The following is an 11,913-nucleotide window of genomic DNA, read 5'->3' as shown; positions in this document are numbered from 1 at the left end:
ATATATTAGTATTTGAATGTGTTCAAAGGGGAAATTTTAGGCTCTATATATGTTATCATATATACTATTAGAATAAAAACTTAAAATGAAAAATAGAAATATACAGCACAGTGAACCTCAATACAATCTATGGACCACAGTTAATTGCTTACTTTTATTTATATTATTTCATCAGTTGTGTCAAAGGTACAACACGAATACAAACTGTTAATAATAGAAAAACTGCATTGTGGGGGAGGGCCATTAATGGGAACTCTCTATTTTCTGTATGGTTTTGTTTAAACCTACAGCTTCTACATTATTACAACTTCTGTAATAACAAATAAATAAACAATAAATAGCAAAATAAAGTACAAAATAAAAGCGTCCATCCTATCCATGATTCAGAGAACAGACCAAACCCAAACACATTTGGAAACTTGTACTCCTAGGTCTAGATTACTTCATGCTACTGAGTTTACTGAAATTCCAGAGTCACGGGCGGCAGCTTGAATATGGTTAGGATATTATTTGTACACTATGTATAACATATGTGCATACATATATTTGTAGATGTATACATGCCTATTAAAAAAGAGGAAATGCAAGAAAGCTACTAAGTCACTATAGGGAGAAAATGTCCTTTTAAGCTTAAATCAGTTGAATGGAAAAAAATTGTATCTTAAAAGAAGCTTAAAATTTTCTCTTAGGACAAGAATTTTCTTTGCTTAAGGACATTACTTGATAAGCCAAAGACATAACATATTGAGATCATATTTCTGCAGAAGTCAAGGCAGTCATGAAAGAGCTATAATAATCAGAGAATAATGGGGGACAGGATGCTGGAGTCACTAACAGCAATGAAATCATAAACCTCAAGGAAATTGCCAAATTTTGAGGAAGGTATTGTACTTTCTATGGAGTCTGAACATGCCAATAACAGCTATATATATAAAGAAGCAGAAATGTTCCATCTGGCATCTGATTCACATCAATATTGATGCAACTAATAGAAAAATTTTGCAATCATCAACAGCTTTTCTGATGTTTGCTTTTAAATTTTATCTGCTTCCCTTGTTATAGCAACAATAAATTTAATTAACATCTTCAATGTAAAATGATAAGTAGTTTATATGGATTACTAAGGGACAGTTATCCACTTTATCATTAAAAGAAAGTTATATTGGACTTTGATATTTGGATGATATTAATAATTATTAGTCAGTACTTCCTTAAAGTTCATTTTGCATTATATACTTCATGGACATATTAATAATATTTTACAGTGAAAATATATTCTTAAAAAATCTATAAACAAAGCCAGTTATTCTAATTTCAGCTTATGAACTCTTATATACCAAATAAAATCAGATAAATATTTCCAGATGATCCTTTCTTTTCTGATATCCACTGAACAAACAGCACAGACAACAGTTGCCTGAGTAACATGGGCAAAATCAGCCCAGGCATTTTTAGATGCAAATAATAATGTAATTTATTAACTACTTCATATTTCATATATAATTATAATAATAATTTTAAAAGAGAAAGTTGATAGTACTGCTTGTAAATAATTTTGTATTTTATGAAAATAGTTATTTATTTTAATAAATAGTGTTGGAAAGGGTCATGATTAAAAATTTAATGAGCCGTCTTAAGTGCTAGATTTTCACTTTCTGGCAAGTAAAGACTTTTCAGTCTGTCAAATGCAAATCTAGAAAAATAAAACTATTCTCTGTTGTAATTATTCATAACTTTGTTGTATTTTGTATACTCTCAAGTTAAAGATGCAAAATGTAAAATAATTCTCCATTTGTTTGTCTTCGTTGTAATTCTTGTCCTTGTGATGATGACAGCAAAGAGACCAAACATTACACATTTAATGAGATATTTATAAAAATTGCACACATTTTCACAAAAAAATAAATAGATGCCAGTATTTCTGCCAAAGCCACTATTCCGCTTAATTGAAATCTCTGAAGCACAACAAAGAAAAGAATTGAAATCCTTCCTTTCATTAAGATACCTGAAGGTAAACTTGAAGAAAGGTACTGACAAGGTATTTTTCATACATAAAATTTTGAATTGATATATATAAACAGCTTGGAATGTGGAAACTGAATTTGATGTAATGAAAAATCACTGCCTCATTATGTTAAAAAAGAGCTATTTTTAAGAGATTTGTTTTGCATAAGAAATTCAAAATTTATAGGCACCCTGAAACTCCAAAAATATGTCCATATATAGCAAATGAACTTAAAAATGCAAACAATTCTTAAAAACATTATAAGAAAATATGAAGTCCCTAAAGTTAAAATTAAATTATAGAGAAATTATCAAATTGTTTTAAAATCCTTTTATCTTTTCCTTTATTATTGTTATGACAAGTACACTAACATCCACCATAGTATATATTTGGCTTTACAATTTTTCCCTCTTCCAAAAGCATCACAAATTATAGTTAGGCTGAAATAGTGAAAAATGCATAAGGTAGAATTTCAGTCATGTTGCTAGGTCTTCACATTTCAGTAATGCTCAAACTTTTCTCGTTGTGTCCTGGTTTGTATCAACCTCTCTTGATGCAGTGAGTCAAAGAAGGTTTGAATGTATGTTAGTAAACTAATTACTGATACTTATAATACAATCATTATACTCTACAGATAAAAATCAAGTTTGCTGCTGTTGAACTTGTCTTTTCCAAATAAACATTTTCTTGAATCTCAAGGGGGTTTGCTCAGGGAATGGTTATTTAATGCTTTAGCATCTCAAAGTGGTAAAACTTCAGACCTGATCAGTTTTCCATTCCTTGTAGGCCTGCACAGGGTGGTCAATCTGGAGAAAATCGAGGGCTGCTGTTTGTGATTCCCTTTGCTAAATTTGAAGGAAAATCAAGCAGACTGTTAACTGATTATTTATCTTCTAGTTCATTTAAATTATTCATTAATTGCTTAATTTTTCCTATTATTATTTGTATAATTTGTCTGCTAAAATTTTAGTTAATTAAAAATCAAGATAATCTACAATATTATTACTGATAAATTGGTTAAAACATAAGGAACTCAAAGCCATATAAGAAAAGAATACATATTCACAGCTTTGTTTCTATTTTAAATAGTTAGGTCTTAAGGTATTAAGTCAATTGATATTGATGAATATACCTTTCTGCAATATGAACTTTGATGATACTTATTTGATGTATATATATTGGTATATATTTGTAACAAAAAAGATCAGTTTCACTGATTATATTTCAAATGACTAATAGAAAACATCATCCCCAACGTACACGTGCTGCTTTTTTATCATCCATTGCAGCAACAGCAAGTGAGGAGGGTTAGAGCAAAATGAGCAAGTAAAGAAATGAAAAAGCATTTTTTTTTCCAGCATCACGTAACTACCACCTAAGTAACTGACAGCACACAACAGCAAAGATAAAATATATTCAGGAGTTTTGAATTTTTTAAATTTAAATATGCACAGAGGAATATCCTGGATCTATGCAAATGTAAACATCTTTGCTATGTTGAGCTCATAAGTAGTTCACTGACAACAATGCTGGTTGCTTGACAGATGTCCAGACTTTGCAAAATTTTAAGTGCCTTAACCAAATATACGTTAAATAAGCATCATCAAATCAGTGCAGAAAAGAGAAGCAACATTGCCAATAAGTGTAACAATATAAGCTTAGCAGTTTATGTGCAAATAATTACTAACAACTGAAATTGAATTATAAACAAAGGAAAAGAGTTTTTTTCGCCTGTCAGTCAATTCCTTAAATAATAGTTTTTGTTTCATTTCAAATAAAATTAAAACCTTAATTTTACCTGTCATTGCACTACTATCCAAATGCATTCTACTAATTGATATTCATTGGCTAAAGGACCTCTAGTTTCACCTAATCCAACCATCCACAAGGTGAAGAAGTCCTTTCTAGTATAATGCTAGTAATTAGTGACTGGTTCTGATCTAATGGATTAGCTACCCACAGACCTAAAATCCTGTCAGAAACAACCAACAAGTTTAACAGAATATTTAACATATAAAGCTTAATCTACAATTTCAGAATGATTCAGGAAGCTGATGCTGACAATTCTAGATCCAAAAATATATACAATTGGGATTTTTTGAATAATTGAGCAATAGAAATAAAATAACACTTTCAACTGACAAAAAAAAAGTTATTAAGAATGTGGTGTTCATCAGAACCTCAACTGTGGATAGAATGACTCAGTAAGGATTAGATTAAACATCAATTTTCCTCCCTCTTGTTGCTCTATATTATTGCAAAATAGCAGATACTAAAATACAGGAAAAGGAAATTACTATACATGAACCAAATTTATGTGTCTTTATTTTGTTTCCTCTGTTCAAAAGGAAGAGTTCAGTTGGCTATTTGTCCCAGTTACACAATTTTTTAATGTGTGTCTGTATTTGTATGTATGTAAAAGGGGGCATATTATATATAAAGGGACAATAATTCATAGATATGCACATCAAGCATTGCTGGATTCAGAGTTGATGGTAGACAATAGTAAGTCATGAGCGACCTGGTACACACAATTGACTGATGAAATTCTTAGGCTTTCCTCCTTGAAGGGAACCTGAGTATGTGCCCTGGCAGTGGGGGGAGTGGGGGGTCATTGGGGGAGCGTGTGTGGAGAAAGGCAATCAAATTTTTGATGGCAGGAAAAAGATTGAGATTATTACCTTCACATACCCAGTTCTTCTTTCCATCCCAGGCACATAGAAAGGCCATGTTTTCAAGTCTCCTTGAATTTAGGCAGCCACATGGCTAACTGACCTATGGCTATAACAATAGGGCCATGTGTTATTTCCAGGTGATGTACTTAAAATCTTCTGCATAACCCTCCAGTTCTCTCTGCACCTGTCACTGTGACCCTGGAAGCCAAATCTTAAAACGATAAATCCAAAACGGAAGCACACAGAATGCTCCTTTTACCGCTTGGATGGGATGCTCCACCTGTTGGGGAATTTGTATATATGATGATAAACTTTTAGATGTTAAGTAACTAAGTTAACAGGGATAATTTATTATGAAAGCCTATGCCACTCTGACGTATCAAATTCAACATTATTTCTCAAATATGTTGTATTAAGACATAACTGTTCAATTCTCATAGGTGTTCTAGAGAAACCAGTTTGAGAAATTTAGTTACAATTTTAACTTCAGGGAACAATTATTAGAAGTGGAATATCCTACAAAGAGGAAGATGTGAATATTTTCTATGCTTATTTTTTTCTAGGGCTTTGAATGCCTGGAGATACAACTGAACATGAAATTCTACATGAAGGAAATGATAGTTAATGGTGTCCAGGGTTGAAAGGAAATTTTGGCTTAACTTAATTTGAACATCTAATACTCTGAATGAGTTTTTCTTTATAATTCATGTGCAGTGAGAAGTCTGAAACCCAGGGGTAGATGCGTACTTTCCTTTGAAGAAGTGGGGACCCTTGAACAAGAGACCCTTTGTGGAGGTCTCTAGCAGCAGTGAAAACCTCCCGTCCATGCCTTATTCCAGTCTTCCTACCTGGGTGAGCTGAAAGTGATGGGAAGGAGAGCGCTTCCTCTTCACTGAGTTTATTCTTATTACGGATGGGTACTAAAAGGCATTTAACCAAACTCAGCTTTCATAATAATGCCAGAGAGCATGGTCAATCTCGTGCCTTTTTCAAGCTTCATTCCAATTGCAGAATTGTTTCCAGACAGGGCTGTGCTTAACATGGTTTTCCCTTTTGAAGGGATCATTCTCCCAGTGCTTTTATCTCAGTGGCTATGCCTTCACTTGAATGAGTGGATTTTTCCTGCATGCTCATCTCTTCAGAAAGACTGAACTCACCAGAAACGATTGAATCTGTTCTTCTATAACAGGGGCTCTAACAACTGCAATATTAAATTCTGACAATTTAGCAGTCCTGGTGCTACAGTAGCCGACTCTGAAATCAACGTATCATAGTTTTGAGCTTTTAAATGGAATTCCATTTAAGGTGTTGACATACAGAGGTAAATCTCTATTTTTCTGTTGAATACATTTGTAAGATGTCAGTGTAGAATATTGTAGATAAAAAGAATATGCAAACATTATAATGAAAGATACCTGATTTGTACTGAAAATACTGGAGCTAAAAGAGTGATGGGCATTATATAATGTCAATTATGTCCCCATCAGAACAATTTCTGATACTTCAGGTGTTCTTGTTTTGGCATGGATAAAAATGCAGATATTTTTTCATTGTGATATTATTTGTAATATTAAAAAATCAGAAACAAAATAAACATATATAAGCAGGAATATGGATATATAAATTGTGCATCTACATAATAGAATTATTCTACAACTGAATGCCATACAAATAAATGCATCAGTGTAGCAAGCATAGTGTTTACCAAAATTGAAAGTGAAAGCTACATTATACTGCTTGCATTTATATGTGTTTTCATTTATATAAAGTTGAAAAGGGTACAAATCAATAACATGTATTTTTTATGTATACATTCTCATGTAAAATAAAGAAGTATGGATGCACAAAGTAATAAATATTCTATTCAGAAAGCTGAGAGGTGATGGGGACTGAAAATTAGAATTATATGAAAGGCTTTGTCTGGAGTTTTATTTTTTAATCTTTTGAAGTAATAAAAATTTGCATATACTTGTAAGAAATGAGACAAAGCTCCCATATACTCTTCACCTGGTTTTCCCCAATGATATCTTGAATAAATACAGTTTAATACCACAACCAGGAAATTGACATTGATAAAATCTATCAACCTTATTTAGATGTCATGTGTACTCCTGAGTTTGTATATACGTGTGTGTGTGTTTAGTTCAATTCACTTTTCATGAGGATCTAGAGTCTTGTGACCCCACAACAGTCAAGATGCAGAAAAATTCCAATACCACAAGGATCCCTTTTGTTACCCTTTTCTGACTGCACCCACTTCCCTCCTGCCCCCACCCCTCTTAACCCCTGGAGCCCACTGACCTGTTGCCCATTTCTCTAAATGTGTCATTTTAAGAATCCTACATAAATGGATTCACATAGGATGAAACATGTTGGAATTGTCTTTTTATCCTTCAGCAGAATTCCTTGGAGACTTATTCAAGGTGTGTGATATATCAATTGTTTTTTGTTAAGTAGTATTTTATGTACCACAGTTTTTCTAATCATTTACTCCTTGTAGGACAATTGTGTTCACTCTATCGGACAAATGAAAGTATTTTAAATATTCATGTACAGATATTGTACAAATATAAATTTCTACTTCTCTAAACTAAATGCCCGGGAGTGCAGTTACTGAGTCATATGGTAGCTGTACGTTCAGTTTTCTTTTTTAAGAAACTGCCAAACTGCTTTCCAATGGGGCCATATCATTTTCATTCCCACCAGAAATCTATGAATGGTTCGCTTAGTTTGCCATGTCTGCTCTGACCGAGTACCACAGATTGGTTGGCTTGAATAACAGGTATTTATGGTCCTACAGTTTTGGAGGCTAGAAAGCCAAAATCACAGAGTCAGCAGGATTTTGAAGTCTGTAGTGTTTTGATGGCAGCTTGCCCGCACTCTGTAACTTATTCTTTGCCTCCCTGTTGGGGCTGTCTCCTACTGACTTCCACATTCCCTCTGCTTATTAGGACTCCAGTTACATTGGATTAATGCCCGCACTGCATCAGTTTGTCCTCTCTTTGACTAATAACATCTTTGAGACACTATTTACAAATGTCTCATATCCATTCCACCAGGAGTAAGGACTTTAGCACGTCTTTACGGGAGGCATGATTCAGTCCCTAACAGTGATACTGTTTCTCCATAGCCTCACTGACGTTAGCAGGTTCCACCATTTTATTATAAGGGTGACATGATATCTCACTGTGGGTTTAATTTACAATTCCCCAATGGATAATGATGATGAACATCTTTTCATGGGCTTATTTGCATCTTTCTTTTCTCTTTGTTGAAATGTGTGTTTATGCCTTTTACCCATTTTCTAGTTGGATTGTTTCTTATTGCTGTTGGGTTTTGAAAATTTATATATTCTAAATATTAGACTTTTGTAAAATAAGTGGCTTGAAAATATTCTTTCACAGTATATGGCTTGTAGTTTCATCTTCTTGACGGAGTCTTCAAAAAGCAGTACTTTGAGATTTTATGAATTCCAGCTTGTCAATTTTTACTTTCATGGAATGTGTTTTTGTTGTCAAGTCTAAGAAATCTTTGCTTAGGCCTATATCCCAAAGATATTATCTACATTTTTTCTAAAAGTTTAATAATTGTACTTTTTATGCCTATATTCAACATCTAATTTAAGTTCACCTTGTGTAAATTGTGAATTTTCTAATCCATACACTTGAAATGCCATTACATCCATTCAGGTTTTCTCAGATTTATTCTATCTTTGTATCATACGCTTTTTATGCATTAATGCATCTTGTATACTTTTTATGCATTGTTATACTTAGTCATTTAACTTTCTTTGAATCAATTATAAGTAGGATTTTTTTATAAGTAGCATATTTAAATAAATTAAAATCCCAGGAGATTGTTGTTAGTGTATAGAAATGCAATTGATTTTTGCATGGTGATTATTTTACAACATTATACAACTCACTTATTATTCCTAAACAGGTAGATTCTTCTGCATTTTTTATGTAGACAATCATGTCATCATCAAGGAGAGACAATTTTATTATTTCGCTTCAAATCTGTATAACCTTTATTTCCTTTTCTGTCTTATCTTATTCATTTAAACTTCCAGTATGATGTTGAATGAAATCCTGAGAGAAGATATCTTTTTGGTAGGATGGAGTGGAGTCTGGAAGTTAGCAGGTAATAAACTGAGAAGTTAACCGTACATATACTTATTGAAAGAATGTGATATCGCCATGCATTAAAATAAAGCAGGTTATTAAGCATAGAGCCTTTCAGGATGTGGGATGAGTATTTTCATGAGTCATGTTTGGAAAGGCTCTATGTCGTGGTAACTTTGCGGCAGAGACCTACATGGAGTGAGGTCCTATGCGGTGGTCATAGCTGGGTTCCACACAGGACGAGCAGAAGAGCAAAGACCCTGAGGCAGGATCACACCTGGCACGGCCTAAGGGCAGCAGGAGGCTAATGTGGCTGCAGGGGTGTGTGATGGTGAAGGGGTGTGCAACGCCAGAGTCAAGAGCCTGTCAAGCAATGCATTTTTTTCTTTCTTTCTTTTTTTTTAAATCTTGTTGGGCTTGAGATGGGAAGTTATTGAGTTTTTTGGCAGATGAGTGTTTTGTGTAGAGGAATCAGACATTTCTAAAACACGTCATTCTCATTGTTTATGGAAACTAGGTGTGTGAGTGTAAGGTGAGGAGGGGACAGTTAGAATGGTGGATGGGAGGCAAACATGGAAGCAGGAGAAAGACAAGGAGGCTGCTGAAGTAATCAAGCAATAGAGGAAGTTTTATTTTACTGTGATAACAGGTGGATATGGAGAGAACTAGACCTGTTTTGAAGGTAAAACTTATAGATTTAGTTATGCAGTGGTTGTGGCAAAGGAAATAGACAGGTCAAGAAAAACTTGAGGATTTTTGGCCTTAGCAATGAGTAGCTATTTCTGAGACAGGAACTACCATGAGGGCCAGAGATTCTTTTTATATATGTTTAAAAAAAAATACTCAAAATTTCAATGTAAAAATAAAGATTATGGTAAGAAAACACATTGGGAAACTAACACTCCTAGACACTGTAATGAAAGAATATGTTGTTACAATCTTTCTACAATGAAACTATACCAGGCAACACTTATCAAAATTTAAAATGCACTTTCCTTTTGGCCTTTATAGTTATTTTCTTGAAGTAAGCAAATACGTATATAAGAGTATTCGCTGCAAAAATCATATACAATAGCAAAGTCTGGAATCTACTCTCATATACATTAAGAAGGCACTTATTTAAAGAAATTATAGGTTCAATGATGAAACACCATAAAGCCCTTTAAAATTGAAGTCGATTACCTATTGTTATATAAATGTTTCGTGGTTTCATTTATGCAAAGAGAGTTGGTGTGCATCATCCACACGTAGGCATCTGCATGAAATAACTCCAAAATACACAATAAGTAATTCTGATGGCATTTAGCTCTGGGGGTTATAATTAGAGACTTATTTAGGACTGTAGTATCACACAATATTAAAACATCTATGTGACTCTAGGAATTCTAACTCTGTCATTTTCTAGATGAATTAACTCATAAATAGATCCAAAAATTATTTTTAAATGATTTCTTTAGAGCCGGCACAGTGTTTTCCTGAAGCTAAAACACCTTTGAGAAAGGTGGGCAAATCCAGAGCTAGGAAACAAGCACGCAATGGGAAAAGGCAGTGACTTCAGGACTCATGTTGCATTTTGAAGGGCCCTGCAGTTTGTGTAGAAGACAGAATTTAGGCAGGATCTATACCCACAGAGATCTAAACACAGTCAAGTTTTGTAAACAATGGATAGAATAATCCAGAGAGGAGTTCATGAGACTACGGTGAAATTTTAATTAAGTATGAGAACTGGACTAGATTCCAGGACGACGGTGTGAAAGTTTACGTGCAAGAATTTAAAATGGATTAGTGATACTAGTAAATCTAAAATATATGGAAAGATACAAACAGCTATTGCTCAGAAGTAATATTTATATATTATGGGATATTTTTCCCCATCGATACTGTCCATCCAAATATTTAAGAAAATGTTGATATAAAAATGTGTGAATTATTTTCACTTCAGTTAGAAATCTTGTCCATCAGTTACATGGTCATTTGCATTTTTTAGATGGATAATATCAGTGTCTTATTATGGTAGCTAGAATTTAAAACAAGAAACGATTTTTAATGTAATTCATTTCAATAGCAGGGAGAGTAGCAAAGTTTTCCTTCTTCTAAAATTGAAAACTTTGGGTCTCAGAACACTTGAAATAGTTGGAGTGAACTATTTATTCTGCTTACTCATGTTAATTGCCCAAGGTGGGATAAGATTTTCCTCCTGTAAGAAGAGAAATATGACTTTGATAGTTGTTTAAACTGTAGCTAAAGATCATCATGTGATATGAAAGAGGGAAAATAAACCAGACACCCTTTCGATGACACTTTCAAAATCACTGAAAACATTCTATCTTAATTCCAGCTCTCTCTCTCTCTGTGGGTGTGTCTCCTCTCTCACTGTCTTTATCTCAATCTTTTGTTTTCTCACTATCTCTGTTAACTGTTTCTCTGTATCTCTGTCACTCAATACTCCCTAGAATTGAAAATCTCAAATGAGAAGGCTTATCTAAAGAAGAGCTATCTTTAGAAGTCTACATATCTAATCTGATCAAAACACTTCTGGAATTCCCATTTCAAAAATACTCTAATATGGCTGTAAGATTTTGAACAATATTTGCCTTCCCAGGGAAAAATCATACTTATGTTCCAAACTAATCTGGTCTCTCTAACATGATCACTAGTAAGATGTATGAGACTTAATTCCAAATAAGTATTGTTATTTCATATCAGATAATGAAAAGCATTTGCCCTACTGAGGATGTTAAAATGCTAATAACATAATACTAATATATAATATTTAAAAATAATTGCAATTGAATGGTAAATTTTAAAAAGGCAAAAGAAGAGAAAATGAAGACCCAACTAAACGTGCTAAAAGAAGCAAGTTTATTTTTCTCACGTAATAAGTCTGAAGTTGAATTCTAGTGGAACTATTTCAGCTGCTCACACCATCAGGACTGGCCATGTTGTGATTCTCATGGTGTTTCCTTCATGGCTATTTGATAATCACCACATCTTTAATTATTCTTTCCTCATTTAGTATGAGAGAGCTGAGAGCTGATTATTGTGAGTAGCAGGACTCATGGCAATGTTCAAAGTGCAATGTGGTCCTATTTTAGAGGTGACACGTGAA

Source organism: Tamandua tetradactyla, chromosome 9 (genome assembly GCF_023851605.1).
Source record: "Tamandua tetradactyla isolate mTamTet1 chromosome 9, mTamTet1.pri, whole genome shotgun sequence".
Classification (NCBI taxonomy): domain Eukaryota; kingdom Metazoa; phylum Chordata; class Mammalia; order Pilosa; family Myrmecophagidae; genus Tamandua; species Tamandua tetradactyla.
This window is presented reverse-complemented; position numbering follows the sequence as displayed.